Below are 27,372 nucleotides of genomic sequence, written 5' to 3'. Positions count from 1 at the left end.
TTCTTTCATTTAATGCCTGCAGACTATAAAAGAGAAACCAACCCAAAAAGTTTGGTTGATTAGTCTGTGGCATTCTTTTAAACTGTTGCTTATGGCGGTCTCTGTGAGCTTCTCAGTGACATTCAGCCATCCAGGTATCCCGCCTGCAGTAGACGGAATGTGGCAATGGAACGCTGGCTGCGCGTGTCATAATAGGCTCTGAGCCTTTATATACCTGCGCACAGCAGCAGCCACCTTCAGTCTGCTGCTGGACAGCCAGCAGCAGCAGCAGCAGCAGGAGAGGTAATTAATCAGCAACCCTCCTGCTAAGGGTAGACAGCTGCTCGTTCCACCCCCCCCCCCGCCTTAATTGGTTCTCCTCCCTTCCAACAGTGTTGAGGCGGGTGGGAACAGCCGGGGGTTGAGGGTACTGTGCTAAAAGAGGTGGAGTTATGCAGATCTAAAACGCGTGGATTGCAGCAGCAGCAAGCCGAAAAGTGCAGGCATGTGAGGGATCTAGAGGTTGACAGCATGTCTTCTTAACGGGAGTCCAGGTGGCCATCTCCACAAATGGACTTTTCAGAATCCTTGGGTGGCACCGTAGTCGGAAACCAATTCTGGTTATCGCTTCTCGGCCTTTTGGCTAAGATCAAGTGTAGTATCTGTTCTTATCAGTTTAATATCTGATACGTCCCCTATCTGGGGACCATATATTAAATGGATTTTTAGAACAGGGAGATGGAAAAAGAGCTTGCTCTGTCCACTCCACGCATTGACCTGGTATTGCAGTATCTCCAGGACCGGTGCACCCCTTCTTTAATGCAGTTTCTAAAATCAGAAAGAATTGAATTCAATGCTTTTTGTTCATTTGGCTTGTTTGTCGGATTTTGGGATGGACTCTTTGGCTTTGCTTTTCTTCTCCTCATTGGATTTTTCATGTTAAAAGTTGCAGAAGCCAGATGACAAGCTCATTTTGGTTCAACTTCAGCAACTGTGCATTGCATTGCCATGTAATGTAATGCAATGCTATCTATCTAGCTCTCCCTCTATACTTCCTTTTGGATAAACAGACATATTAGGCAAGCATTTTGGAGCTTTCACCTAAATAACTACAGGTGGTGAGATAAGCTGCACAATATAATTGACCTTTCAGTATATTGTTGCACACACACCATCTATTTAGCAAATGCCCTTGTTATCAACAGCAGCCTTTTAAACTCACCTGAGCTAACAGGTATGTGAGCTGGTTACTCTGCTGCGCTTAAAATTTCTTTTTTGGTTTGCTACAATGCCTTTTCTGAAACGTTGTCTCCCTCTGCTGGAACACTGACTTCTTTCATTTAATGCCTGCAGACTATAAAAGAGAAACCAACCCAAAAAGTTTGGTTGATTAGTCTGTGGCATTCTTTTAAACTGTTGCTTATGGCGGTCTCTGTGAGCTTCTCAGTGACATTCAGCCATCCAGGTATCCCGCCTGCAGTAGACGGAATGTGGCAATGGAACGCTGGCTGCGCGTGTCATAATAGGCTCTGAGCCTTTATATACCTGCGCACAGCAGCAGCCACCTTCAGTCTGCTGCTGGACAGCCAGCAGCAGCAGCAGGAGAGGTAATTAATCAGCAACCCTCCTGCTAAGGGTAGACAGCTGCTCGTTCCACCCCCCCCCCCGCCTTAATTGGTTCTCCTCCCTTCCAACGGTGTTGAGGCGGGTGGGAACAGCCGGGGGTTGAGGGTACTGTGCTAAAAGAGGTGGAGTTATGCAGATATAAAACGCGTGGATTGCAGCAGCAGCAAGCCGAAAAGTGCAGGCATGTGAGGGATCTAGAGGTTGACAGCATGTCTTCTTAACGGGAGTCCAGGTGGCCATCTCCACAAATGGACTTTTCAGAATCCTTGGGTGGCAGTGTAGTCGGAAACCAATTCTGGTTATCGCTTCTCGGCCTTTTGGCTAAGATCAAGTGTAGTATCTGTTCTTATCAGTTTAATATCTGATACGTCCCCTATCTGGGGACCATATATTAAATGGATTTTTAGAACAGGGAGATGGAAAAAGAGCTTGCTCTGTCCACTCCACGCATTGACCTGGTATTGCAGTATCTCCAGGACCGGTGCACCCCTTCTTTAATGCAGTTTCTAAAATCAGAAAGAATTGAATTCAATGCTTTTTGTTCATTTGGCTTGTTTGTCGGATTTTGGGATGGACTCTTTGGCTTTGCTTTTCTTCTCCTCATTGGATTTTTCATGTTAAAAGTTGCAGAAGCCAGATGACAAGCTCATTTTGGTTCAACTTCAGCAACTGTGCATTGCATTGCCATGTAATGTAATGCAATGCTATCTATCTAGCTCTCCCTCTATACTTCCTTTTGGATAAACAGACATATTAGGCAAGCATTTTGGAGCTTTCACCTAAATAACTACAGGTGGTGAGATAAGCTGCACAATATAATTGACCTTTCAGTATATTGTTGCACACACACCATCTATTTAGCAAATGCCCTTGTTATCAACAGCAGCCTTTTAAACTCACCTGAGCTAACAGGTATGTGAGCTGGTTACTCTGCTGCGCTTAAAATTTCTTTTTTGGTTTGCTACAATGCCTTTTCTGAAACGTTGTCTCCCTCTGCTGGAACACTGACTTCTTTCATTTAATGCCTGCAGACTATAAAAGAGAAACCAACCCAAAAAGTTTGGTTGATTAGTCTGTGGCATTCTTTTAAACTGTTGCTTATGGCGGTCTCTGTGAGCTTCTCAGTGACATTCAGCCATCCAGGTATCCCGCCTGCAGTAGACGGAATGTGGCAATGGAACGCTGGCTGCGCGTGTCATAATAGGCTCTGAGCCTTTATATACCTGCGCACAGCAGCAGCCACCTTCAGTCTGCTGCTGGACAGCCAGCAGCAGCAGCAGCAGCAGCAGGAGAGGTAATTAATCAGCAACCCTCCTGCTAAGGGTAGACAGCTGCTCGTTCCACCCCCCCCCCCGCCTTAATTGGTTCTCCTCCCTTCCAACGGTGTTGAGGCGGGTGGGAACAGCCGGGGGTTGAGGGTACTGTGCTAAAAGAGGTGGAGTTATGCAGATCTAAAACGCGTGGATTGCAGCAGCAGCAAGCCGAAAAGTGCAGGCATGTGAGGGATCTAGAGGTTGACAGCATGTCTTCTTAACGGGAGTCCAGGTGGCCATCTCCACAAATGGACTTTTCAGAATCCTTGGGTGGCACCGTAGTCGGAAACCAATTCTGGTTATCGCTTCTCGGCCTTTTGGCTAAGATCAAGTGTAGTATCTTTCGAAAAGGCGGTTTTGGATGTTGGCCGCCCTAGTAGATTGATACATTATGCACACTGGGGTTTAGGCGCTTGTTAGTACGCCAGGTGGCTAATATAGTCATCTGGTGGAAAGCATGGCCCCCCAGGATCGACGCCATTGGGCCGGGGAAGATCGAAAGCCCGAAGTGTGAAGTGCCCCAGGAGTGGTGACCCTGGGGTGCCTTAACTCACTGGGATTGGGAACCCCACTTGAGTTTATGGCACATTTGCACAAGCACTTCAAATTTTCTTTCTTCGCACACACCCTTATTCCGGGCCTTCTGGCCTTAGGATGGGGAATTTTTCAATTCCCGGTCGAAGGTCCGGGCAGTATTATACTGTGAAACCTTCACTATTTATTTAATTTCTTTGTCACTGTGTGTCCACTTATTCACGTGTGTCACGTCCTACTAGGATTTTGTCGGGATGCGGTTCCCTTACGGGTTCCTCTCTTGGCAGGTCTAGGGGGGGAGTGTGTGGCCATCAGGTTCCGCTCCCCCCTGAACCCCCCTGGCTCTCCTCTTTCGGGAGGAGAGCGTTGTTGGCTCCCCTCTTCCGGGAGGGGAGCACAGTCTTTGGCTCCCAGTGCCTTGCTCGGGTGAGAACTCGGGCAGGTGCTGGGGGTAAGATTGGGTCGCCTCTGGCTTCGGCTGGAGGTGGCTTTTTGTCCCTGTTCCTCGCTGTGGCCTTTTGGCTCGGAGGGACGGGGAATGGTTTGGGGGACCCTTCTCCTTTTGGAGAGGGTTTCAAGAAGACCAGCATCCTAGTGCACTTTTTTTGTGGCACTTGTCACTTTTTTAAGCGCACTCGGGTTTTGTACACGAATTCGGGCTTTCGATAAAAAAAAAAATCTGTTCTTATCAGTTTAATATCTGATACGTCCCCTATCTGGGGACCATATATTAAATGGATTTTTAGAACAGGGAGATGGAAAAAGAGCTTGCTCTGTCCACTCCACGCATTGACCTGGTATTGCAGTATCTCCAGGACCGGTGCACCCCTTCTTTAATGCAGTTTCTAAAATCAGAAAGAATTGAATTCAATGCTTTTTGTTCATTTGGCTTGTTTGTCGGATTTTGGGATGGACTCTTTGGCTTTGCTTTTCTTCTCCTCATTGGATTTTTCATGTTAAAAGTTGCAGAAGCCAGATGACAAGCTCATTTTGGTTCAACTTCAGCAACTGTGCATTGCATTGCCATGTAATGTAATGCAATGCTATCTATCTAGCTCTCCCTCTATACTTCCTTTTGGATAAACAGACATATTAGGCAAGCATTTTGGAGCTTTCACCTAAATAACTACAGGTGGTGAGATAAGCTGCACAATATAATTGACCTTTCAGTATATTGTTGCACACACACCATCTATTTAGCAAATGCCCTTGTTATCAACAGCAGCCTTTTAAACTCACCTGAGCTAACAGGTATGTGAGCTGGTTACTCTGCTGCGCTTAAAATTTCTTTTTTGGTTTGCTACAATGCCTTTTCTGAAACGTTGTCTCCCTCTGCTGGAACACTGACTTCTTTCATTTAATGCCTGCAGACTATAAAAGAGAAACCAACCCAAAAAGTTTGGTTGATTAGTCTGTGGCATTCTTTTAAACTGTTGCTTATGGCGGTCTCTGTGAGCTTCTCAGTGACATTCAGCCATCCAGGTATCCCGCCTGCAGTAGACGGAATGTGGCAATGGAACGCTGGCTGCGCGTGTCATAATAGGCTCTGAGCCTTTATATACCTGCGCACAGCAGCAGCCACCTTCAGTCTGCTGCTGGACAGCCAGCAGCAGCAGCAGGAGAGGTAATTAATCAGCAACCCTCCTGCTAAGGGTAGACAGCTGCTCGTTCCACCCCCCCCACCCCCCCGCCTTAATTGGTTCTCCTCCCTTCCAACGGTGTTGAGGCGGGTGGGAAAAGCCGGGGGTTGAGGGTACTGTGCTAAAAGAGGTGGAGTTATGCAGATCTAAAACGCGTGGATTGCAGCAGCAGCAAGCCGAAAAGTGCAGGCATGTGAGGGATCTAGAGGTTGACAGCATGTCTTCTTAACGGGAGTCCAGGTGGCCATCTCCACAAATGGACTTTTCAGAATCCTTGGGTGGCACCGTAGTCGGAAACCAATTCTGGTTATCGCTTCTCGGCCTTTTGGCTAAGATCAAGTGTAGTATCTGTTCTTATCAGTTTAATATCTGATACGTCCCCTATCTGGGGACCATATATTAAATGGATTTTTAGAACAGGGAGATGGAAAAAGAGCTTGCTCTGTCCACTCCACGCATTGACCTGGTATTGCAGTATCTCCAGGACCGGTGCACCCCTTCTTTAATGCAGTTTCTAAAATCAGAAAGAATTGAATTCAATGCTTTTTGTTCATTTGGCTTGTTTGTCGGATTTTGGGATGGACTCTTTGGCTTTGCTTTTCTTCTCCTCATTGGATTTTTCATGTTAAAAGTTGCAGAAGCCAGATGACAAGCTCATTTTGGTTCAACTTCAGCAACTGTGCATTGCATTGCCATGTAATGTAATGCAATGCTATCTATCTAGCTCTCCCTCTATACTTCCTTTTGGATAAACAGACATATTAGGCAAGCATTTTGGAGCTTTCACCTAAATAACTACAGGTGGTGAGATAAGCTGCACAATATAATTGACCTTTCAGTATATTGTTGCACACACACCATCTATTTAGCAAATGCCCTTGTAATCAACAGCAGCCTTTTAAACTCACCTGAGCTAACAGGTATGTGAGCTGGTTACTCTGCTGCGCTTAAAATTTCTTTTTTGGTTTGCTACAATGCCTTTTCTGAAACGTTGTCTCCCTCTGCTGGAACACTGACTTCTTTCATTTAATGCCTGCAGACTATAAAAGAGAAACCAACCCAAAAAGTTTGGTTGATTAGTCTGTGGCATTCTTTTAAACTGTTGCTTATGGCGGTCTCTGTGAGCTTCTCAGTGACATTCAGCCATCCAGGTATCCCGCCTGCAGTAGACGGAATGTGGCAATGGAACGCTGGCTGCGCGTGTCATAATAGGCTCTGAGCCTTTATATACCTGCGCACAGCAGCAGCCACCTTCAGTCTGCTGCTGGACAGCCAGCAGCAGCAGCAGCAGCAGGAGAGGTAATTAATCAGCAACCCTCCTGCTAAGGGTAGACAGCTGCTCGTTCCACCCCCCCCCCGCCTTAATTGGTTCTCCTCCCTTCCAACGGTGTTGAGGCGGGTGGGAACAGCCGGGGGTTGAGGGTACTGTGCTAAAAGAGGTGGAGTTATGCAGATCTAAAACGCGTGGATTGCAGCAGCAGCAAGCCGAAAAGTGCAGGCATGTGAGGGATCTAGAGGTTGACAGCATGTCTTCTTAACGGGAGTCCAGGTGGCCATCTCCACAAATGGACTTTTCAGAATCCTTGGGTAGCACCGTAGTCGGAAACCAATTCTGGTTATCGCTTCTCGGCCTTTTGGCTAAGATCAAGTGTAGTATCTGTTCTTATCAGTTTAATATCTGATACGTCCCCTATCTGGGGACCATATATTAAATGGATTTTTAGAACAGGGAGATGGAAAAAGAGCTTGCTCTGTCCACTCCACGCATTGACCTGGTATTGCAGTATCTCCAGGACCGGTGCACCCCTTCTTTAATGCAGTTTCTAAAATCAGAAAGAATTGAATTCAATGCTTTTTGTTCATTTGGCTTGTTTGTCGGATTTTGGGATGGACTCTTTGGCTTTGCTTTTCTTCTCCTCATTGGATTTTTCATGTTAAAAGTTGCAGAAGCCAGATGACAAGCTCATTTTGGTTCAACTTCAGCAACTGTGCATTGCATTGCCATGTAATGTAATGCAATGCTATCTATCTAGCTCTCCCTCTATACTTCCTTTTGGATAAACAGACATATTAGGCAAGCATTTTGGAGCTTTCACCTAAATAACTACAGGTGGTGAGATAAGCTGCACAATATAATTGACCTTTCAGTATATTGTTGCACACACACCATCTATTTAGCAAATGCCCTTGTTATCAACAGCAGCCTTTTAAACTCACCTGAGCTAACAGGTATGTGAGCTGGTTACTCTGCTGCGCTTAAAATTTCTTTTTTGGTTTGCTACAATGCCTTTTCTGAAACGTTGTCTCCCTCTGCTGGAACACTGACTTTTTTCATTTAGTGCCTGCAGACTATAAAAGAGAAACCAACCCAAAAAGTTTGGTTGATTAGTCTGTGGCATTCTTTTAAACTGTTGCTTATGGCGGTCTCTGTGAGCTTCTCAGTGACATTCAGCCATCCAGGTATCCCGCCTGCAGTAGACGGAATGTGGCAATGGAACGCTGGCTGCGCGTGTCATAATAGGCTCTGAGCCTTTATATACCTGCGCACAGCAGCAGCCACCTTCAGTCTGCTGCTGGACAGCCAGCAGCAGCAGCAGCAGGAGAGGTAATTAATCAGCAACCCTCCTGCTAAGGGTAGACAGCTGCTCGTTCCACCCCCCCCCCCCGCCTTAATTGGTTCTCCTCCCTTCCAACGGTGTTGAGGCGGGTGGGAACAGCCGGGGGTTGAGGGTACTGTGCTAAAAGAGGTGGAGTTATGCAGATCTAAAACGCGTGGATTGCAGCAGCAGCAAGCTGAAAAGTGCAGGCATGTGAGGGATCTAGAGGTTGACAGCATGTCTTCTTAACGGGAGTCCAGGTGGCCATCTCCACAAATGGACTTTTCAGAATCCTTGGGTGGCACCGTAGTCGGAAACCAATTCTGGTTATCGCTTCTCGGCCTTTTGGCTAAGATCAAGTGTAGTATCTGTTCTTATCAGTTTAATATCTGATACGTCCCCTATCTGGGGACCATATATTAAATGGATTTTTAGAACAGGGAGATGGAAAAAGAGCTTGCTCTGTCCACTCCACGCATTGACCTGGTATTGCAGTATCTCCAGGACCGGTGCACCCCTTCTTTAATGCAGTTTCTAAAATCAGAAAGAATTGAATTCAATGCTTTTTGTTCATTTGGCTTGTTTGTCGGATTTTGGGATGGACTCTTTGGCTTTGCTTTTCTTCTCCTCATTGGATTTTTCATGTTAAAAGTTGCAGAAGCCAGATGACAAGCTCATTTTGGTTCAACTTCAGCAACTGTGCATTGCATTGCCATGTAATGTAATGCAATGCTATCTATCTAGCTCTCCCTCTATACTTCCTTTTGGATAAACAGACATATTAGGCAAGCATTTTGGAGCTTTCACCTAAATAACTACAGGTGGTGAGATAAGCTGCACAATATAATTGACCTTTCAGTATATTGTTGCACACACACCATCTATTTAGCAAATGCCCTTGTTATCAACAGCAGCCTTTTAAACTCACCTGAGCTAACAGGTATGTGAGCTGGTTACTCTGCTGCGCTTAAAATTTCTTTTTTGGTTTGCTACAATTCCTTTTCTGAAACGTTGTCTCCCTCTGCTGGAACACTGACTTCTTTCATTTAATGCCTGCAGACTATAAAAGAGAAACCAACCCAAAAAGTTTGGTTGATTAGTCTGTGGCATTCTTTTAAACTGTTGCTTATGGCGGTCTCTGTGAGCTTCTCAGTGACATTCAGCCATCCAGGTATCCCGCCTGCAGTAGACGGAATGTGGCAATGGAACGCTGGCTGCGCGTGTCATAATAGGCTCTGAGCCTTTATATACCTGCGCACAGCAGCAGCCACCTTCAGTCTGCTGCTGGACAGCCAGCAGCAGCAGCAGGAGAGGTAATTAATCAGCAACCCACCTGCTAAGGGTAGACAGCTGCTCGTTCCACCCCCCCCCCCCCCGCCTTAATTGGTTCTCCTCCCTTCCAACGGTGTTGAGGCGGGTGGGAACAGCCGGGGGTTGAGGGTACTGTGCTAAAAGAGGTGGAGTTATGCAGATCTAAAACGCGTGGATTGCAGCAGCAGCAAGCCGAAAAGTGCAGGCATGTGAGGGATCTAGAGGTTGACAGCATGTCTTCTTAACGGGAGTCCAGGTGGCCATCTCCACAAATGGACTTTTCAGAATCCTTGGGTGGCACCGTAGTCGGAAACCAATTCTGGTTATCGCTTCTCGGCCTTTTGGCTAAGATCAAGTGTAGTATCTGTTCTTATCAGTTTAATATCTGATACGTCCCCTATCTGGGGACCATATATTAAATGGATTTTTAGAACAGGGAGATGGAAAAAGAGCTTGCTCTGTCCACTCCACGCATTGACCTGGTATTGCAGTATCTCCAGGACCGGTGCACCCCTTCTTTAATGCAGTTTCTAAAATCAGAAAGAATTGAATTCAATGCTTTTTGTTCATTTGGCTTGTTTGTCGGATTTTGGGATGGACTCTTTGGCTTTGCTTTTCTTCTCCTCATTGGATTTTTCATGTTAAAAGTTGCAGAAGCCAGATGACAAGCTCATTTTGGTTCAACTTCAGCAACTGTGCATTGCATTGCCATGTAATGTAATGCAATGCTATCTATCTAGCTCTCCCTCTATACTTCCTTTTGGATAAACAGACATATTAGGCAAGCATTTTGGAGCTTTCACCTAAATAACTACAGGTGGTGAGATAAGCTGCACAATATAATTGACCTTTCAGTATATTGTTGCACACACACCATCTATTTAGCAAATGCCCTTGTAATCAACAGCAGCCTTTTAAACTCACCTGAGCTAACAGGTATGTGAGCTGGTTACTCTGCTGCGCTTAAAATTTCTTTTTTGGTTTGCTACAATGCCTTTTCTGAAACGTTGTCTCCCTCTGCTGGAACACTGACTTCTTTCATTTAATGCCTGCAGACTATAAAAGAGAAACCAACCCAAAAAGTTTGGTTGATTAGTCTGTGGCATTCTTTTAAACTGTTGCTTATGGCGGTCTCTGTGAGCTTCTCAGTGACATTCAGCCATCCAGGTATCCCGCCTGCAGTAGACGGAATGTGGCAATGGAACGCTGGCTGCGTGTGTCATAATAGGCTCTGAGCCTTTATATACCTGCGCACAGCAGCAGCCACCTTCAGTCTGCTGCTGGACAGCCAGCAGCAGCAGCAGCAGCAGGAGAGGTAATTAATCAGCAACCCTCCTGCTAAGGGTAGACAGCTGCTCGTTCCACCCCCCCCCCCCGCCTTAATTGGTTCTCCTCCCTTCCAACGGTGTTGAGGCGGGTGGGAACAGCCGGGGGTTGAGGGTACTGTGCTAAAAGAGGTGGAGTTATGCAGATCTAAAACGCGTGGATTGCAGCAGCAGCAAGCCGAAAAGTGCAGGCATGTGAGGGATCTAGAGGTTGACAGCATGTCTTCTTAACGGGAGTCCAGGTGGCCATCTCCACAAATGGACTTTTCAGAATCCTTGGGTAGCACCGTAGTCGGAAACCAATTCTGGTTATCGCTTCTCGGCCTTTTGGCTAAGATCAAGTGTAGTATCTGTTCTTATCAGTTTAATATCTGATACGTCCCCTATCTGGGGACCATATATTAAATGGATTTTTAGAACAGGGAGATGGAAAAAGAGCTTGCTCTGTCCACTCCACGCATTGACCTGGTATTGCAGTATCTCCAGGACCGGTGCACCCCTTCTTTAATGCAGTTTCTAAAATCAGAAAGAATTGAATTCAATGCTTTTTGTTCATTTGGCTTGTTTGTCGGATTTTGGGATGGACTCTTTGGCTTTGCTTTTCTTCTCCTCATTGGATTTTTCATGTTAAAAGTTGCAGAAGCCAGATGACAAGCTCATTTTGGTTCAACTTCAGCAACTGTGCATTGCATTGCCATGTAATGTAATGCAATGCTATCTATCTAGCTCTCCCTCTATACTTCCTTTTGGATAAACAGACATATTAGGCAAGCATTTTGGAGCTTTCACCTAAATAACTACAGGTGGTGAGATAAGCTGCACAATATAATTGACCTTTCAGTATATTGTTGCACACACACCATCTATTTAGCAAATGCCCTTGTTATCAACAGCAGCCTTTTAAACTCACCTGAGCTAACAGGTATGTGAGCTGGTTACTCTGCTGCGCTTAAAATTTCTTTTTTGGTTTGCTACAATGCCTTTTCTGAAACGTTGTCTCCCTCTGCTGGAACACTGACTTTTTTCATTTAATGCCTGCAGACTATAAAAGAGAAACCAACCCAAAAAGTTTGGTTGATTAGTCTGTGGCATTCTTTTAAACTGTTGCTTATGGCGGTCTCTGTGAGCTTCTCAGTGACATTCAGCCATCCAGGTATCCCGCCTGCAGTAGACGGAATGTGGCAATGGAACGCTGGCTGCGCGTGTCATAATAGGCTCTGAGCCTTTATATACCTGCGCACAGCAGCAGCCACCTTCAGTCTGCTGCTGGACAGCCAGCAGCAGCAGCAGCAGGAGAGGTAATTAATCAGCAACCCTCCTGCTAAGGGTAGACAGCTGCTCGTTCCACCCCCCCCCCCGCCTTAATTGGTTCTCCTCCCTTCCAACGGTGTTGAGGCGGGTGGGAACAGCCGGGGGTTGAGGGTACTGTGCTAAAAGAGGTGGAGTTATGCAGATCTAAAACGCGTGGATTGCAGCAGCAGCAAGCTGAAAAGTGCAGGCATGTGAGGGATCTAGAGGTTGACAGCATGTCTTCTTAACGGGAGTCCAGGTGGCCATCTCCACAAATGGACTTTTCAGAATCCTTGGGTGGCACCGTAGTCGGAAACCAATTCTGGTTATCGCTTCTCGGCCTTTTGGCTAAGATCAAGTGTAGTATCTGTTCTTATCAGTTTAATATCTGATACGTCCCCTATCTGGGGACCATATATTAAATGGATTTTTAGAACAGGGAGATGGAAAAAGAGCTTGCTCTGTCCACTCCACGCATTGACCTGGTATTGCAGTATCTCCAGGACCGGTGCACCCCTTCTTTAATGCAGTTTCTAAAATCAGAAAGAATTGAATTCAATGCTTTTTGTTCATTTGGCTTGTTTGTCGGATTTTGGGATGGACTCTTTGGCTTTGCTTTTCTTCTCCTCATTGGATTTTTCATGTTAAAAGTTGCAGAAGCCAGATGACAAGCTCATTTTGGTTCAACTTCAGCAACTGTGCATTGCATTGCCATGTAATGTAATGCAATGCTATCTATCTAGCTCTCCCTCTATACTTCCTTTTGGATAAACAGACATAATAGGCAAGCATTTTGGAGCTTTCACCTAAATAACTACAGGTGGTGAGATAAGCTGCACAATATAATTGACCTTTCAGTATATTGTTGCACACACACCATCTATTTAGCAAATGCCCTTGTTATCAACAGCAGCCTTTTAAACTCACCTGAGCTAACAGGTATGTGAGCTGGTTACTCTGCTGCGCTTAAAATTTCTTTTTTGGTTTGCTACAATGCCTTTTCTGAAACGTTGTCTCCCTCTGCTGGAACACTGACTTCTTTCATTTAATGCCTGCAGACTATAAAAGAGGAACCAACCCAAAAAGTTTGGTTGATTAGTCTGTGGCATTCTTTTAAACTGTTGCTTATGGCGGTCTCTGTGAGCTTCTCAGTGACATTCAGCCATCCAGGTATCCCGCCTGCAGTAGACGGAATGTGGCAATGGAACGCTGGCTGCGCGTGTCATAATAGGCTCTGAGCCTTTATATACCTGCGCACAGCAGCAGCCACCTTCAGTCTGCTGCTGGACAGCCAGCAGCAGCAGCAGCAGCAGGAGAGGTAATTAATCAGCAACCCTCCTGCTAAGGGTAGACAGCTGCTCGTTCCACCCCCCCCCACCCCCCGCCTTAATTGGTTCTCCTCCCTTCCAACGGTGTTGAGGCGGGTGGGAACAGCCGGGGGTTGAGGGTACTGTGCTAAAAGAGGTGGAGTTATGCAGATCTAAAACGCGTGGATTGCAGCAGCAGCAAGCCGAAAAGTGCAGGCATGTGAGGGATCTAGAGGTTGACAGCATGTCTTCTTAACGGGAGTCCAGGTGGCCATCTCCACAAATGGACTTTTCAGAATCCTTGGGTGGCACCGTAGTCGGAAACCAATTCTGGTTATCGCTTCTCGGCCTTTTGGCTAAGATCAAGTGTAGTATCTGTTCTTATCAGTTTAATATCTGATACGTCCCCTATCTGGGGACCATATATTAAATGGATTTTTAGAACAGGGAGATGGAAAAAGAGCTTGCTCTGTCCACTCCACGCATTGACCTGGTATTGCAGTATCTCCAGGACCGGTGCACCCCTTCTTTAATGCAGTTTCTAAAATCAGAAAGAATTGAATTCAATGCTTTTTGTTCATTTGGCTTGTTTGTCGGATTTTGGGATGGACTCTTTGGCTTTGCTTTTCTTCTCCTCATTGGATTTTTCATGTTAAAAGTTGCAGAAGCCAGATGACAAGCTCATTTTGGTTCAACTTCAGCAACTGTGCATTGCATTGCCATGTAATGTAATGCAATGCTATCTATCTAGCTCTCCCTCTATACTTCCTTTTGGATAAACAGACATATTAGGCAAGCATTTTGGAGCTTTCACCTAAATAACTACAGGTGGTGAGATAAGCTGCACAATATAATTGACCTTTCAGTATATTGTTGCACACACACCATCTATTTAGCAAATGCCCTTGTTATCAACAGCAGCCTTTTAAACTCACCTGAGCTAACAGGTATGTGAGCTGGTTACTCTGCTGCGCTTAAAATTTCTTTTTTGGTTTGCTACAATGCCTTTTCTGAAACGTTGTCTCCCTCTGCTGGAACACTGACTTCTTTCATTTAATGCCTGCAGACTATAAAAGAGGAACCAACCCAAAAAGTTTGGTTGATTAGTCTGTGGCATTCTTTTAAACTGTTGCTTATGGCGGTCTCTGTGAGCTTCTCAGTGACATTCAGCCATCCAGGTATCCCGCCTGCAGTAGACGGAATGTGGCAATGGAACGCTGGCTGCGCGTGTCATAATAGGCTCTGAGCCTTTATATACCTGCGCACAGCAGCAGCCACCTTCAGTCTGCTGCTGGACAGCCAGCAGCAGCAGCAGCAGCAGGAGAGGTAATTAATCAGCAACCCTCCTGCTAAGGGTAGACAGCTGCTCGTTCCACCCCCCCCCCCGCCTTAATTGGTTCTCCTCCCTTCCAACGGTGTTGAGGCGGGTGGGAACAGCCGGGGGTTGAGGGTACTGTGCTAAAAGAGGTGGAGTTATGCAGATCTAAAACGCGTGGATTGCAGCAGCAGCAAGCCGAAAAGTGCAGGCATGTGAGGGATCTAGAGGTTGACAGCATGTCTTCTTAACGGGAGTCCAGGTGGCCATCTCCACAAATGGACTTTTCAGAATCCTTGGGTGGCACCGTAGTCGGAAACCAATTCTGGTTATCGCTTCTCGGCCTTTTGGCTAAGATCAAGTGTAGTATCTGTTCTTATCAGTTTAATATCTGATACGTCCCCTATCTGGGGACCATATATTAAATGGATTTTTAGAACAGGGAGATGGAAAAAGAGCTTGCTCTGTCCACTCCACGCATTGACCTGGTATTGCAGTATCTCCAGGACCGGTGCACCCCTTCTTTAATGCAGTTTCTAAAATCAGAAAGAATTGAATTCAATGCTTTTTGTTCATTTGGCTTGTTTGTCGGATTTTGGGATGGACTCTTTGGCTTTGCTTTTCTTCTCCTCATTGGATTTTTCATGTTAAAAGTTGCAGAAGCCAGATGACAAGCTCATTTTGGTTCAACTTCAGCAACTGTGCATTGCATTGCCATGTAATGTAATGCAATGCTATCTATCTAGCTCTCCCTCTATACTTCCTTTTGGATAAACAGACATATTAGGCAAGCATTTTGGAGCTTTCACCTAAATAACTACAGGTGGTGAGATAAGCTGCACAATATAATTGACCTTTCAGTATATTGTTGCACACACACCATCTATTTAGCAAATGCCCTTGTTATCAACAGCAGCCTTTTAAACTCACCTGAGCTAACAGGTATGTGAGCTGGTTACTCTGCTGCGCTTAAAATTTCTTTTTTGGTTTGCTACAATGCCTTTTCTGAAACGTTGTCTCCCTCTGCTGGAACACTGACTTCTTTCATTTAATGCCTGCAGACTATAAAAGAGAAACCAACCCAAAAAGTTTGGTTGATTAGTCTGTGGCATTCTTTTAAACTGTTGCTTATGGCGGTCTCTGTGAGCTTCTCAGTGACATTCAGCCATCCAGGTATCCCGCCTGCAGTAGACGGAATGTGGCAATGGAACGCTGGCTGCGCGTGTCATAATAGGCTCTGAGCCTTTATATACCTGCGCACAGCAGCAGCCACCTTCAGTCTGCTGCTGGACAGCCAGCAGCAGCAGCAGCAGCAGGAGAGGTAATTAATCAGCAACCCTCCTGCTAAGGGTAGACAGCTGCTCGTTCCACCCCCCCCCCCGCCTTAATTGGTTCTCCTCCCTTCCAACGGTGTTGAGGCGGGTGGGAACAGCCGGGGGTTGAGGGTACTGTGCTAAAAGAGGTGGAGTTATGCAGATCTAAAACGCGTGGATTGCAGCAGCAGCAAGCCGAAAAGTGCAGGCATGTGAGGGATCTAGAGGTTGACAGCATGTCTTCTTAACGGGAGTCCAGGTGGCCATCTCCACAAATGGACTTTTCAGAATCCTTGGGTGGCACCGTAGTCGGAAACCAATTCTGGTTATCGCTTCTCGGCCTTTTGGCTAAGATCAAGTGTAGTATCTGTTCTTATCAGTTTAATATCTGATACGTCCCCTATCTGGGGACCATATATTAAATGGATTTTTAGAACAGGGAGATGGAAAAAGAGCTTGCTCTGTCCACTCCACGCATTGACCTGCTATTGCAGTATCTCCAGGACCGGTGCACCCCTTCTTTAATGCAGTTTCTAAAATCAGAAAGAATTGAATTCAATGCTTTTTGTTCATTTGGCTTGTTTGTCGGATTTTGGGATGGACTCTTTGGCTTTGCTTTTCTTCTCCTCATTGGATTTTTCATGTTAAAAGTTGCAGAAGCCAGATGACAAGCTCATTTTGGTTCAACTTCAGCAACTGTGCATTGCATTGCCATGTAATGTAATGCAATGCTATCTATCTAGCTCTCCCTCTATACTTCCTTTTGGATAAACAGACATATTAGGCAAGCATTTTGGAGCTTTCACCTAAATAACTACAGGTGGTGAGATAAGCTGCACAATATAATTGACCTTTCAGTATATTGTTGCACACACACCATCTATTTAGCAAATGCCCTTGTTATCAACAGCAGCCTTTTAAACTCACCTGAGCTAACAGGTATGTGAGCTGGTTACTCTGCTGCGCTTAAAATTTCTTTTTTGGTTTGCTACAATGCCTTTTCTGAAACGTTGTCTCCCTCTGCTGGAACACTGACTTCTTTCATTTAATGCCTGCAGACTATAAAAGAGGAACCAACCCAAAAAGTTTGGTTGATTAGTCTGTGGCATTCTTTTAAACTGTTGCTTATGGCGGTCTCTGTGAGCTTCTCAGTGACATTCAGCCATCCAGGTATCCCGCCTGCAGTAGACGGAATGTGGCAATGGAACGCTGGCTGCGCGTGTCATAATAGGCTCTGAGCCTTTATATACCTGCGCACAGCAGCAGCCACCTTCAGTCTGCTGCTGGACAGCCAGCAGCAGCAGCAGCAGGAGAGGTAATTAATCAGCAACCCTCCTGCTAAGGGTAGACAGCTGCTCGTTCCACCCCCCCCCCCCGCCTTAATTGGTTCTCCTCCCTTCCAACGGTGTTGAGGCGGGTGGGAACAGCCGGGGGTTGAGGGTACTGTGCTAAAAGAGGTGGAGTTATGCAGATCTAAAACGCGTGGATTGCAGCAGCAGCAAGCCGAAAAGTGCAGGCATGTGAGGGATCTAGAGGTTGACAGCATGTCTTCTTAACGGGAGTCCAGGTGGCCATCTCCACAAATGGACTTTTCAGAATCCTTGGGTGGCACCGTAGTCGGAAACCAATTCTGGTTATCGCTTCTCGGCCTTTTGGCTAAGATCAAGTGTAGTATCTGTTCTTATCAGTTTAATATCTGATACGTCCCCTATCTGTGGACCATATATTAAATGGATTTTTAGAACAGGGAGATGGAAAAAGAGCTTGCTCTGTCCACTCCACGCATTGACCTGGTATTGCAGTATCTCCAGGACCGGTGCACCCCTTCTTTAATGCAGTTTCTAAAATCAGAAAGAATTGAATTCAATGCTTTTTGTTCATTTGGCTTGTTTGTCGGATTTTGGGATGGACTCTTTGGCTTTGCTTTTCTTCTCCTCATTGGATTTTTCATGTTAAAAGTTGCAGAAGCCAGATGACAAGCTCATTTTGGTTCAACTTCAGCAACTGTGCATTGCATTGCCATGTAATGTAATGCAATGCTATCTATCTAGCTCTCCCTCTATACTTCCTTTTGAATAAACAGACATATTAGGCAAGCATTTTGGAGCTTTCACCTAAATAACTACAGGTGGTGAGATAAGCTGCACAATATAATTGACCTTTCAGTATATTGTTGCACACACACCATCTATTTAGCAAAGGCCCTTGTTATCAACAGCAGCCTTTTAAACTCACCTGAGCTAACAGGTATGTGAGCTGGTTACTCTGCTGCGCTTAAAATTTCTTTTTTGGTTTGCTACAATGCCTTTTCTGAAACGTTGTCTCCCTCTGCTGGAACACTGACTTCTTTCATTTAATGCCTGCAGACTATAAAAGAGAAACCAACCCAAAAAGTTTGGTTGATTAGTCTGTGGCATTCTTTTAAACTGTTGCTTATGGCGGTCTCTGTGAGCTTCTCAGTGACATTCAGCCATCCAGGTATCCCGCCTGCAGTAGACGGAATGTGGCAATGGAACGCTGGCTGCGCGTGTCATAATAGGCTCTGAGCCTTTAAATACCTGCGCACAGCAGCAGCCACCTTCAGTCTGCTGCTGGACAGCCAGCAGCAGCAGCAGCAGGAGAGGTAATTAATCAGCAACCCTCCTGCTAAGGGTAGACAGCTGCTCGTTCCACCCCCCCCACCCCCCGCCTTAATTGGTTCTCCTCCCTTCCAACGGTGTTGAGGCGGGTGGGAACAGCCGGGGGTTGAGGGTACTGTGCTAAAAGAGGTGGAGTTATGCAGATCTAAAACGCGTGGATTGCAGCAGCAGCAAGCCGAAAAGTGCAGGCATGTGAGGGATCTAGAGGTTGACAGCATGTCTTCTTAACGGGAGTCCAGGTGGCCATCTCCACAAATGGACTTTTCAGAATCCTTGGGTGGCACCGTAGTCGGAAACCAATTCTGGTTATCGCTTCTAGGCCTTTTGGCTAAGATCAAGTGTAGTATCTGTTCTTATCAGTTTAATATCTGATACGTCCCCTATCTGGGGACCATATATTAAATGGATTTTTAGAACAGGGAGATGGAAAAAGAGCTTGCTCTGTCCACTCCACGCATTGACCTGGTATTGCAGTATCTCCAGGACCGGTGCACCCCTTCTTTAATGCAGTTTCTAAAATCAGAAAGAATTGAATTCAATGCTTTTTGTTCATTTGGCTTGTTTGTCGGATTTTGGGATGGACTCTTTGGCTTTGCTTTTCTTCTCCTCATTGGATTTTTCATGTTAAAAGTTGCAGAAGCCAGATGACAAGCTCATTTTGGTTCAACTTCAGCAACTGTGCATTGCATTGCCATGTAATGTAATGCAATGCTATCTATCTAGCTCTCCCTCTATACTTCCTTTTGGATAAACAGACATATTAGGCAAGCATTTTGGAGTTTTCACCTAAATAACTACAGGTGGTGAGATAAGCTGCACAATATAATTGACCTTTCAGTATATTGTTGCACACACACCATCTATTTAGCAAATGCCCTTGTTATCAACAGCAGCCTTTTAAACTCACCTGAGCTAACAGGTATGTGAGCTGGTTACTCTGCTGCGCTTAAAATTTCTTTTTTGGTTTGCTACAATGCCTTTTCTGAAACGTTGTCTCCCTCTGCTGGAACACTGACTTCTTTCATTTAATGCCTGCAGACTATAAAAGAGAAACCAACCCAAAAAGTTTGGTTGATTAGTCTGTGGCATTCTTTTAAACTGTTGCTTATGGCGGTCTCTGTGAGCTTCTCAGTGACATTCAGCCATCCAGGTATCCCGCCTGCAGTAGACGGAATGTGGCAATGGAACGCTGGCTGCGCGTGTCATAATAGGCTCTGAGCCTTTATATACCTGCGCACAGCAGCAGCCACCTTCAGTCTGCTGCTGGACAGCCAGCAGCAGCAGCAGCAGGAGAGGTAATTAATCAGCAACCCTCCTGCTAAGGGTAGACAGCTGCTCGTTCCACCCCCCCCCCCCGCCTTAATTGGTTCTCCTCCCTTCCAACGGTGTTGAGGCGGGTGGGAACAGCCGGGGGTTGAGGGTACTGTGCTAAAAGAGGTGGAGTTATGCAGATCTAAAACGCGTGGATTGCAGCAGCAGCAAGCCGAAAAGTGCAGGCATGTGAGGGATCTAGAGGTTGACAGCATGTCTTCTTAACGGGAGTCCAGGTGGCCATCTCCACAAATGGACTTTTCAGAATCCTTGGGTGGCACCGTAGTCGGAAACCAATTCTGGTTATCGCTTCTAGGCCTTTTGGCTAAGATCAAGTGTAGTATCTGTTCTTATCAGTTTAATATCTGATACGTCCCCTATCTGGGGACCATATATTAAATGGATTTTTAGAACAGGGAGATGGAAAAAGAGCTTGCTCTGTCCACTCCACGCATTGACCTGGTATTGCAGTATCTCCAGGACCGGTGCACCCCTTCTTTAATGCAGTTTCTAAAATCAGAAAGAATTGAATTCAATGCTTTTTGTTCATTTGGCTTGTTTGTCGGATTTTGGGATGGACTCTTTGGCTTTGCTTTTCTTCTCCTCATTGGATTTTTCATGTTAAAAGTTGCAGAAGCCAGATGACAAGCTCATTTTGGTTCAACTTCAGCAACTGTGCATTGCATTGCCATGTAATGTAATGCAATGCTATCTATCTAGCTCTCCCTCTATACTTCCTTTTGGATAAACAGACATATTAGGCAAGCATTTTGGAGTTTTCACCTAAATAACTACAGGTGGTGAGATAAGCTGCACAATATAATTGACCTTTCAGTATATTGTTGCACACACACCATCTATTTAGCAAATGCCCTTGTTATCAACAGCAGCCTTTTAAACTCACCTGAGCTAACAGGTATGTGAGCTGGTTACTCTGCTGCGCTTAAAATTTCTTTTTTGGTTTGCTACAATGCCTTTTCTGAAACGTTGTCTCCCTCTGCTGGAACACTGACTTCTTTCATTTAATGCCTGCAGACTATAAAAGAGAAACCAACCCAAAAAGTTTGGTTGATTAGTCTGTGGCATTCTTTTAAACTGTTGCTTATGGCGGTCTCTGTGAGCTTCTCAGTGACATTCAGCCATCCAGGTATCCCGCCTGCAGTAGACGGAATGTGGCAATGGAACGCTGGCTGCGCGTGTCATAATAGGCTCTGAGCCTTTATATACCTGCGCACAGCAGCAGCCACCTTCAGTCTGCTGCTGGACAGCCAGCAGCAGCAGCAGCAGGAGAGGTAATTAATCAGCAACCCTCCTGCTAAGGGTAGACAGCTGCTCGTTCCACCCCCCCCCCCCCCGCCTTAATTGGTTCTCCTCCCTTCCAACGGTGTTGAGGCGGGTGGGAACAGCCGGGGGTTGAGGGTACTGTGCTAAAAGAGGTGGAGTTATGCAGATCTAAAACGCGTGGATTGCAGCAGCAGCAAGCCGAAAAGTGCAGGCATGTGAGGGATCTAGAGGTTGACAGCATGTCTTCTTAACGGGAGTCCAGGTGGCCATCTCCACAAATGGACTTTTCAGAATCCTTGGGTGGCACCGTAGTCGGAAACCAATTCTGGTTATCGCTTCTCGGCCTTTTGGCTAAGATCAAGTGTAGTATCTGTTCTTATCAGTTTAATATCTGATACGTCCCCTATCTGGGGACCATATATTAAATGGATTTTTAGAACAGGGAGATGGAAAAAGAGCTTGCTCTGTCCACTCCACGCATTGACCTGGTATTGCAGTATCTCCAGGAGCGGTGCACCCCTTCTTTAATGCAGTTTCTAAAATCAGAAATAATTGAATTCAATGCTTTTTGTTCATTTGGCTTGTTTGTCGGATTTTGGGATGGACTCTTTGGCTTTGCTTTTCTTCTCCTCATTGGATTTTTCATGTTAAAAGTTGCAGAAGCCAGATGACAAGCTCATTTTGGTTCAACTTCAGCAACTGTGCATTGCATTGCCATGTAATGTAATGCAATGCTATCTATCTAGCTCTCCCTCTATACTTCCTTTTGGATAAACAGACATATTAGGCAAGCATTTTGGAGCTTTCACCTAAATAACTACAGGTGGTGAGATAAGCTGCACAATATAATTGACCTTTCAGTATATTGTTGCACACACACCATCTATTTAGCAAATGCCCTTGTTATCAACAGCAGCCTTTTAAACTCACCTGAGCTAACAGGTATGTGAGCTGGTTACTCTGCTGCGCTTAAAATTTCTTTTTTGGTTTGCTACAATGCCTTTTCTGAAACGTTGTCTCCCTCTGCTGGAACACTGACTTCTTTCATTTAATGCCTGCAGACTATAAAAGAGGAACCAACCCAAAAAGTTTGGTTGATTAGTCTGTGGCATTCTTTTAAACTGTTGCTTATGGCGGTCTCTGTGAGCTTCTCAGTGACATTCAGCCATCCAGGTATCCCGCCTGCAGTAGACGGAATGTGGCAATGGAACGCTGGCTGCGCGTGTCATAATAGGCTCTGAGACTTTATATACCTGCGCACAGCAGCAGCCACCTTCAGTCTGCTGCTGGACAGCCAGCAGCAGCAGCAGCAGCAGGAGAGGTAATTAATCAGCAACCCTCCTGCTAAGGGTAGACAGCTGCTCGTTCCACCCCCCCCCCCCGCCTTAATTGGTTCTCCTCCCTTCCAACGGTGTTGAGGCGGGTGGGAACAGCCGGGGGTTGAGGGTACTGTGCTAAAAGAGGTGGAGTTATGCAGATCTAAAACGCGTGGATTGCAGCAGCAGCAAGCCGAAAAGTGCAGGCATGTGAGGGATCTAGAGGTTGACAGCATGTCTTCTTAACGGGAGTCCAGGTGGCCATCTCCACAAATGGACTTTTCAGAATCCTTGGGTGGCACCGTAGTCGGAAACCAATTCTGGTTATCGCTTCTCGGCCTTTTGGCTAAGATCAAGTGTAGTATCTGTTCTTATCAGTTTAATATCTGATACGTCCCCTATCTGGGGACCATATATTAAATGGATTTTTAGAACAGGGAGATGGAAAAAGAGCTTGCTCTGTCCACTCCACGCATTGACCTGGTATTGCAGTATCTCCAGGACCGGTGCACCCCTTCTTTAATGCAGTTTCTAAAATCAGAAAGAATTGAATTCAATGCTTTTTGTTCATTTGGCTTGTTTGTCGGATTTTGGGATGGACTCTTTGGCTTTACTTTTCTTCTCCTCATTGGATTTTTCATGTTAAAAGTTGCAGAAGCCAGATGACAAGCTCATTTTGGTTCAACTTCAGCAACTGTGCATTGCATTGCCATGTAATGTAATGCAATGCTATCTATCTAGCTCTCCCTCTATACTTCCTTTTGGATAAACAGACTTATTAGGCAAGCATTTTGGAGCTTTCACCTAAATAACTACAGGTGGTGAGATAAGCTGCACAATATAATTGACCTTTCAGTATATTGTTGCACACACACCATCTATTTAGCAAATGCCCTTGTTATCAACAGCAGCCTTTTAAACTCACCTGAGCTAACAGGTATGTGAGCTGGTTACTCTGCTGCGCTTAAAATTTCTTTTTTGGTTTGCTACAATGCCTTTTCTGAAACGTTGTCTCCCTCTGCTGGAACACTGACTTCTTTCATTTAATGCCTGCAGACTATAAAAGAGAAACCAACCCAAAAAGTTTGGTTGATTAGTCTGTGGCATTCTTTTAAACTGTTGCTTATGGCGGTCTCTGTGAGCTTCTCAGTGACATTCAGCCATCCAGGTATCCCGCCTGCAGTAGACGGAATGTGGCAATGGAACGCTGGCTGCGCGTGTCATAATAGGCTCTGAGCCTTTATATACCTGCGCACAGCAGCAGCCACCTTCAGTCTGCTGCTGGACAGCCAGCAGCAGCAGCAGCAGCAGGAGAGGTAATTAATCAGCAACCCTCCTGCTAAGGGTAGACAGCTGCTCGTTCCACCCCCCCCCCCGCCTTAATTGGTTCTCCTCCCTTCCAACGGTGTTGAGGCGGGTGGGAACAGCCGGGGGTTGAGGGTACTGTGCTAAAAGAGGTGGAGTTATGCAGATCTAAAACGCGTGGATTGCAGCAGCAGCAAGCCGAAAAGTGCAGGCATGTGAGGGATCTAGAGGTTGACAGCATGTCTTCTTAACGGGAGTCCAGGTGGCCATCTCCACAAATGGACTTTTCAGAATCCTTGGGTGGCACCGTAGTCGGAAACCAATTCTGGTTATCGCTTCTCGGCCTTTTGGCTAAGATCAAGTGTAGTATCTGTTCTTATCAGTTTAATATCTGATACGTCCCCTATCTGGGGACCATATATTAAATGGATTTTTAGAACAGGGAGATGGAAAAAGAGCTTGCTCTGTCCACTCCACGCATTGACCTGGTATTGCAGTATCTCCAGGACCGGTGCACCCCTTCTTTAATGCAGTTTCTAAAATCAGAAAGAATTGAATTCAATGCTTTTTGTTCATTTGGCTTGTTTGTCGGATTTTGGGATGGACTCTTTGGCTTTGCTTTTCTTCTCCTCATTGGATTTTTCATGTTAAAAGTTGCAGAAGCCAGATGACAAGCTCATTTTGGTTCAACTTCAGCAACTGTGCATTGCATTGCCATGTAATGTAATGCAATGCTATCTATCTAGCTCTCCCTCTATACTTCCTTTTGGATAAACAGACATATTAGGCAAGCATTTTGGAGCTTTCACCTAAATAACTACAGGTGGTGAGATAAGCTGCACAATATAATTGACCTTTCAGTCTATTGTTGCACACACACCATCTATTTAGCAAATGCCCTTGTTATCAACAGCAGCCTTTTAAACTCACCTGAGCTAACAGGTATGTGAGCTGGTTACTCTGCTGCGCTTAAAATTTCTTTTTTGGTTTGCTACAATGCCTTTTCTGAAACGTTGTCTCCCTCTGCTGGAACACTGACTTCTTTCATTTAATGCCTGCAGACTATAAAAGAGAAACCAACCCAAAAAGTTTGGTTGATTAGTCTGTGGCATTCTTTTAAACTGTTGCTTATGGCGGTCTCTGTGAGCTTCTCAGTGACATTCAGCCATCCAGGTATCCCACCTGCAGTAGACGGAATGTGGCAATGGAACGCTGGCTGCGCGTGTCATAATAGGCTCTGAGTCTTTATATACCTGCGCACAGCAGCAGCCACCTTCAGCCTGCTACTGGACAGCCAGCAGCAGCAGCAGCAGCAGGAGAGGTAATTAATCAGCAACCCTCCTGCTAAGGGTAGACAGCTGCTCGTTCCACCCCCCCCCCGCCTTAATTGGTTCTCCTCCCTTCCAACGGTGTTGAGGCGGGTGGGAACAGCCGGGGGTTGAGGGTACTGTGCTAAAAGAGGTGGAGTTATGCAGATCTAAAACGCGTGGATTGCAGCAGCAGCAAGCCGAAAAGTGCAGGCATGTGAGGGATCTAGAGGTTGACAGCATGTCTTCTTAACGGGAGTCCAGGTGGCCATCTCCACAAATGGACTTTTCAGAATCCTTGGGTGGCACCGTAGTCGGAAACCAATTCTGGTTATCGCTTCTCGGCCTTTTGGCTAAGATCAAGTGTAGTATCTGTTCTTATCAGTTTAATATCTGATACGTCCCCTATCTGGGGACCATATATTAAATGGATTTTTAGAACAGGGAGATGGAAAAAGAGCTTGCTCTGTCCACTCCACGCATTGACCTGGTATTGCAGTATCTCCAGGAGCGGTGCACCCCTTCTTTAATGCAGTTTCTAAAATCAGAAAGAATTGAATTCAATGCTTTTTGTTCATTTGGCTTGTTTGTCGGATTTTGGGATGGACTCTTTGGCTTTGCTTTTCTTCTCCTCATTGGATTTTTCATGTTAAAAGTTGCAGAAGCCAGATGACAAGCTCATTTTGGTTCAACTTCAGCAACTGTGCATTGCATTGCCATGTAATGTAATGCAATGCTATCTATCTAGCTCTCCCTCTATACTTCCTTTTGGATAAACAGACATATTAGGCAAGCATTTTGGAGCTTTCACCTAAATAACTACAGGTGGTGAGATAAGCTGCACAATATAATTGACCTTTCAGTATATTGTTGCACACACACCATCTATTTAGCAAATGCCCTTGTTATCAACAGCAGCCTTTTAAACTCACCTGAGCTAACAGGTATGTGAGCTGGTTACTCTGCTGCGCTTAAAATTTCTTTTTTGGTTTGCTACAATGCCTTTTCTGAAACGTTGTCTCCCTCTGCTGGAACACTGACTTCTTTCATTTAATGCCTGCAGACTATAAAAGAGAAACCAACCCAAAAAGTTTGGTTGATTAGTCTGTGGCATTCTTTTAAACTGTTGCTTATGGCGGTCTCTGTGAGCTTCTCAGTGACATTCAGCCATCCAGGTATCCCGCCTGCAGTAGACGGAATGTGGCAATGGAACGCTGGCTGCGCGTGTCATAATAGGCTCTGAGCCTTTATATACCTGCGCACAGCAGCAGCCACCTTCAGTCTGCTGCTGGACAGCCAGCAGCAGCAGCAGCAGCAGGAGAGGTAATTAATCAGCAACCCTCCTGCTAAGGGTAGACAGCTGCTCGTTCCACCCCCCCCCCGCCTTAATTGGTTCTCCTCCCTTCCAACGGTGTTGAGGCGGGTGGGAACAGCCGGGGGTTGAGGGTACTGTGCTAAAAGAGGTGGAGTTATGCAGATCTAAAACGCGTGGATTGCAGCAGCAGCAAGCCGAAAAGTGCAGGCATGTGAGGGATCTAGAGGTTGACAGCATGTCTTCTTAACGGGAGTCCAGGTGGCCATCTCCACAAATGGACTTTTCAGAATCCTTGGGTGGCACCGTAGTCGGAAACCAATTCTGGTTATCGCTTCTCGGCCTTTTGGCTAAGATCAAGTGTAGTATCTGTTCTTATCAGTTTAATATCTGATACGTCCCCTATCTGGGGACCATATATTAAATGGATTTTTAGAACAGGGAGATGGAAAAAGAGCTTGCTCTGTCCACTCCACGCATTGACCTGGTATTGCAGTATCTCCAGGACCGGTGCACCCCTTCTTTAATGCAGTTTCTAAAATCAGAAAGAATTGAATTCAATGCTTTTTGTTCATTTGGCTTGTTTGTCGGATTTTGGGATGGACTCTTTGGCTTTGCTTTTCTTCTCCTCATTGGATTTTTCATGTTAAAAGTTGCAGAAGCCAGATGACAAGCTCATTTTGGTTCAACTTCAGCAACTGTGCATTGCATTGCCATGTAATGTAATGCAATGCTATCTATCTAGCTCTCCCTCTATACTTCCTTTTGGATAAACAGACATATTAGGCAAGCATTTTGGAGCTTTCACCTAAATAACTACAGGTGGTGAGATAAGCTGCACAATATAATTGACCTTTCAGTATATTGTTGCACACACACCATCTATTTAGCAAATGCCCTTGTTATCAACAGCAGCCTTTTAAACTCACCTGAGCTAACAGGTATGTGAGCTGGTTACTCTGCTGCGCTTAAAATTTCTTTTTTGGTTTGCTACAATGCCTTTTCTGAAACGTTGTCTCCCTCTGCTGGAACACTGACTTCTTTCATTTAATGCCTGCAGACTATAAAAGAGAAACCAACCCAAAAAGTTTGGTTGATTAGTCTGTGGCATTCTTTTAAACTGTTGCTTATGGCGGTCTCTGTGAGCTTCTCAGTGACATTCAGCCATCCAGGTATCCCGCCTGCAGTAGACGGAATGTGGCAATGGAACGCTGGCTGCGCGTGTCATAATAGGCTCTGAGCCTTTATATACCTGCGCACAGCAGCAGCCACCTTCAGTCTGCTGCTGGACAGCCAGCAGCAGCAGCAGCAGCAGGAGAGGTAATTAATCAGCAACCCTCCTGCTAAG

The 27,372-nt window shown here is 45.6% G+C and overlaps 20 non-coding genes and 1 pseudogene across 20 annotated transcripts; all 21 read left to right on the top strand.

Annotated features, from left to right (window-relative positions):
• Positions 1–602: 602 nt before the first annotated feature.
• LOC141238375 (U2 spliceosomal RNA) lies at positions 603–793 on the top strand. The gene has a single exon (XR_012303863.1). It is a non-coding gene; the product is annotated as a U2 spliceosomal RNA (small nuclear RNA).
• Positions 794–1,906: 1,113 nt separating this feature from the next.
• Positions 1,907–2,097, top strand: LOC141238374 (U2 spliceosomal RNA). Its single transcript, XR_012303862.1, has one exon. It is a non-coding gene; the product is annotated as a U2 spliceosomal RNA (small nuclear RNA).
• Positions 2,098–3,219: 1,122 nt separating this feature from the next.
• LOC141237992 (U2 spliceosomal RNA) lies at positions 3,220–3,311 on the top strand (annotated as a pseudogene).
• Positions 3,312–4,100: 789 nt separating this feature from the next.
• On the top strand, positions 4,101–4,283 carry LOC141237960 (U2 spliceosomal RNA). The gene has a single exon (XR_012303480.1). It is a non-coding gene; the product is annotated as a U2 spliceosomal RNA (small nuclear RNA).
• Positions 4,284–5,401: 1,118 nt separating this feature from the next.
• LOC141238372 (U2 spliceosomal RNA) lies at positions 5,402–5,592 on the top strand. The gene has a single exon (XR_012303860.1). It is a non-coding gene; the product is annotated as a U2 spliceosomal RNA (small nuclear RNA).
• Positions 5,593–6,710: 1,118 nt separating this feature from the next.
• Positions 6,711–6,901, top strand: LOC141238371 (U2 spliceosomal RNA). The gene has a single exon (XR_012303859.1). It is a non-coding gene; the product is annotated as a U2 spliceosomal RNA (small nuclear RNA).
• Positions 6,902–8,018: 1,117 nt separating this feature from the next.
• LOC141238370 (U2 spliceosomal RNA) lies at positions 8,019–8,209 on the top strand. The gene has a single exon (XR_012303858.1). It is a non-coding gene; the product is annotated as a U2 spliceosomal RNA (small nuclear RNA).
• Positions 8,210–9,325: 1,116 nt separating this feature from the next.
• LOC141238369 (U2 spliceosomal RNA) lies at positions 9,326–9,516 on the top strand. Its single transcript, XR_012303857.1, has one exon. It is a non-coding gene; the product is annotated as a U2 spliceosomal RNA (small nuclear RNA).
• Positions 9,517–10,636: 1,120 nt separating this feature from the next.
• Positions 10,637–10,827, top strand: LOC141238368 (U2 spliceosomal RNA). The gene has a single exon (XR_012303856.1). It is a non-coding gene; the product is annotated as a U2 spliceosomal RNA (small nuclear RNA).
• Positions 10,828–11,943: 1,116 nt separating this feature from the next.
• LOC141238367 (U2 spliceosomal RNA) lies at positions 11,944–12,134 on the top strand. The gene has a single exon (XR_012303855.1). It is a non-coding gene; the product is annotated as a U2 spliceosomal RNA (small nuclear RNA).
• Positions 12,135–13,258: 1,124 nt separating this feature from the next.
• On the top strand, positions 13,259–13,449 carry LOC141238366 (U2 spliceosomal RNA). Its single transcript, XR_012303854.1, has one exon. It is a non-coding gene; the product is annotated as a U2 spliceosomal RNA (small nuclear RNA).
• A 1,119-nt stretch (positions 13,450–14,568) lies between these two features.
• Positions 14,569–14,759, top strand: LOC141238365 (U2 spliceosomal RNA). Its single transcript, XR_012303853.1, has one exon. It is a non-coding gene; the product is annotated as a U2 spliceosomal RNA (small nuclear RNA).
• A 1,119-nt stretch (positions 14,760–15,878) lies between these two features.
• Positions 15,879–16,069, top strand: LOC141238480 (U2 spliceosomal RNA). Its single transcript, XR_012303963.1, has one exon. It is a non-coding gene; the product is annotated as a U2 spliceosomal RNA (small nuclear RNA).
• A 1,117-nt stretch (positions 16,070–17,186) lies between these two features.
• On the top strand, positions 17,187–17,377 carry LOC141238464 (U2 spliceosomal RNA). The gene has a single exon (XR_012303948.1). It is a non-coding gene; the product is annotated as a U2 spliceosomal RNA (small nuclear RNA).
• Positions 17,378–18,497: 1,120 nt separating this feature from the next.
• On the top strand, positions 18,498–18,688 carry LOC141238401 (U2 spliceosomal RNA). The gene has a single exon (XR_012303888.1). It is a non-coding gene; the product is annotated as a U2 spliceosomal RNA (small nuclear RNA).
• Positions 18,689–19,805: 1,117 nt separating this feature from the next.
• On the top strand, positions 19,806–19,996 carry LOC141238400 (U2 spliceosomal RNA). Its single transcript, XR_012303887.1, has one exon. It is a non-coding gene; the product is annotated as a U2 spliceosomal RNA (small nuclear RNA).
• A 1,119-nt stretch (positions 19,997–21,115) lies between these two features.
• LOC141238019 (U2 spliceosomal RNA) lies at positions 21,116–21,306 on the top strand. The gene has a single exon (XR_012303517.1). It is a non-coding gene; the product is annotated as a U2 spliceosomal RNA (small nuclear RNA).
• A 1,120-nt stretch (positions 21,307–22,426) lies between these two features.
• Positions 22,427–22,617, top strand: LOC141238364 (U2 spliceosomal RNA). Its single transcript, XR_012303852.1, has one exon. It is a non-coding gene; the product is annotated as a U2 spliceosomal RNA (small nuclear RNA).
• A 1,119-nt stretch (positions 22,618–23,736) lies between these two features.
• Positions 23,737–23,927, top strand: LOC141238363 (U2 spliceosomal RNA). Its single transcript, XR_012303851.1, has one exon. It is a non-coding gene; the product is annotated as a U2 spliceosomal RNA (small nuclear RNA).
• Positions 23,928–25,045: 1,118 nt separating this feature from the next.
• Positions 25,046–25,236, top strand: LOC141238008 (U2 spliceosomal RNA). Its single transcript, XR_012303506.1, has one exon. It is a non-coding gene; the product is annotated as a U2 spliceosomal RNA (small nuclear RNA).
• A 1,118-nt stretch (positions 25,237–26,354) lies between these two features.
• LOC141238361 (U2 spliceosomal RNA) lies at positions 26,355–26,545 on the top strand. The gene has a single exon (XR_012303849.1). It is a non-coding gene; the product is annotated as a U2 spliceosomal RNA (small nuclear RNA).
• The last annotated feature ends 827 nt before the right edge of the window (positions 26,546–27,372 follow it).

This window comes from Phyllobates terribilis, unplaced genomic scaffold (assembly GCF_046119375.1).
Source record: "Phyllobates terribilis strain yellow unplaced genomic scaffold, ASM4611937v1 Scaffold_737__1_contigs__length_740118, whole genome shotgun sequence".
Lineage (NCBI taxonomy): Eukaryota > Metazoa > Chordata > Amphibia > Anura > Dendrobatidae > Phyllobates > Phyllobates terribilis.
Note: the sequence above shows the minus strand (reverse complement) of the source record. Positions and strands in the feature narration are given on the sequence as shown.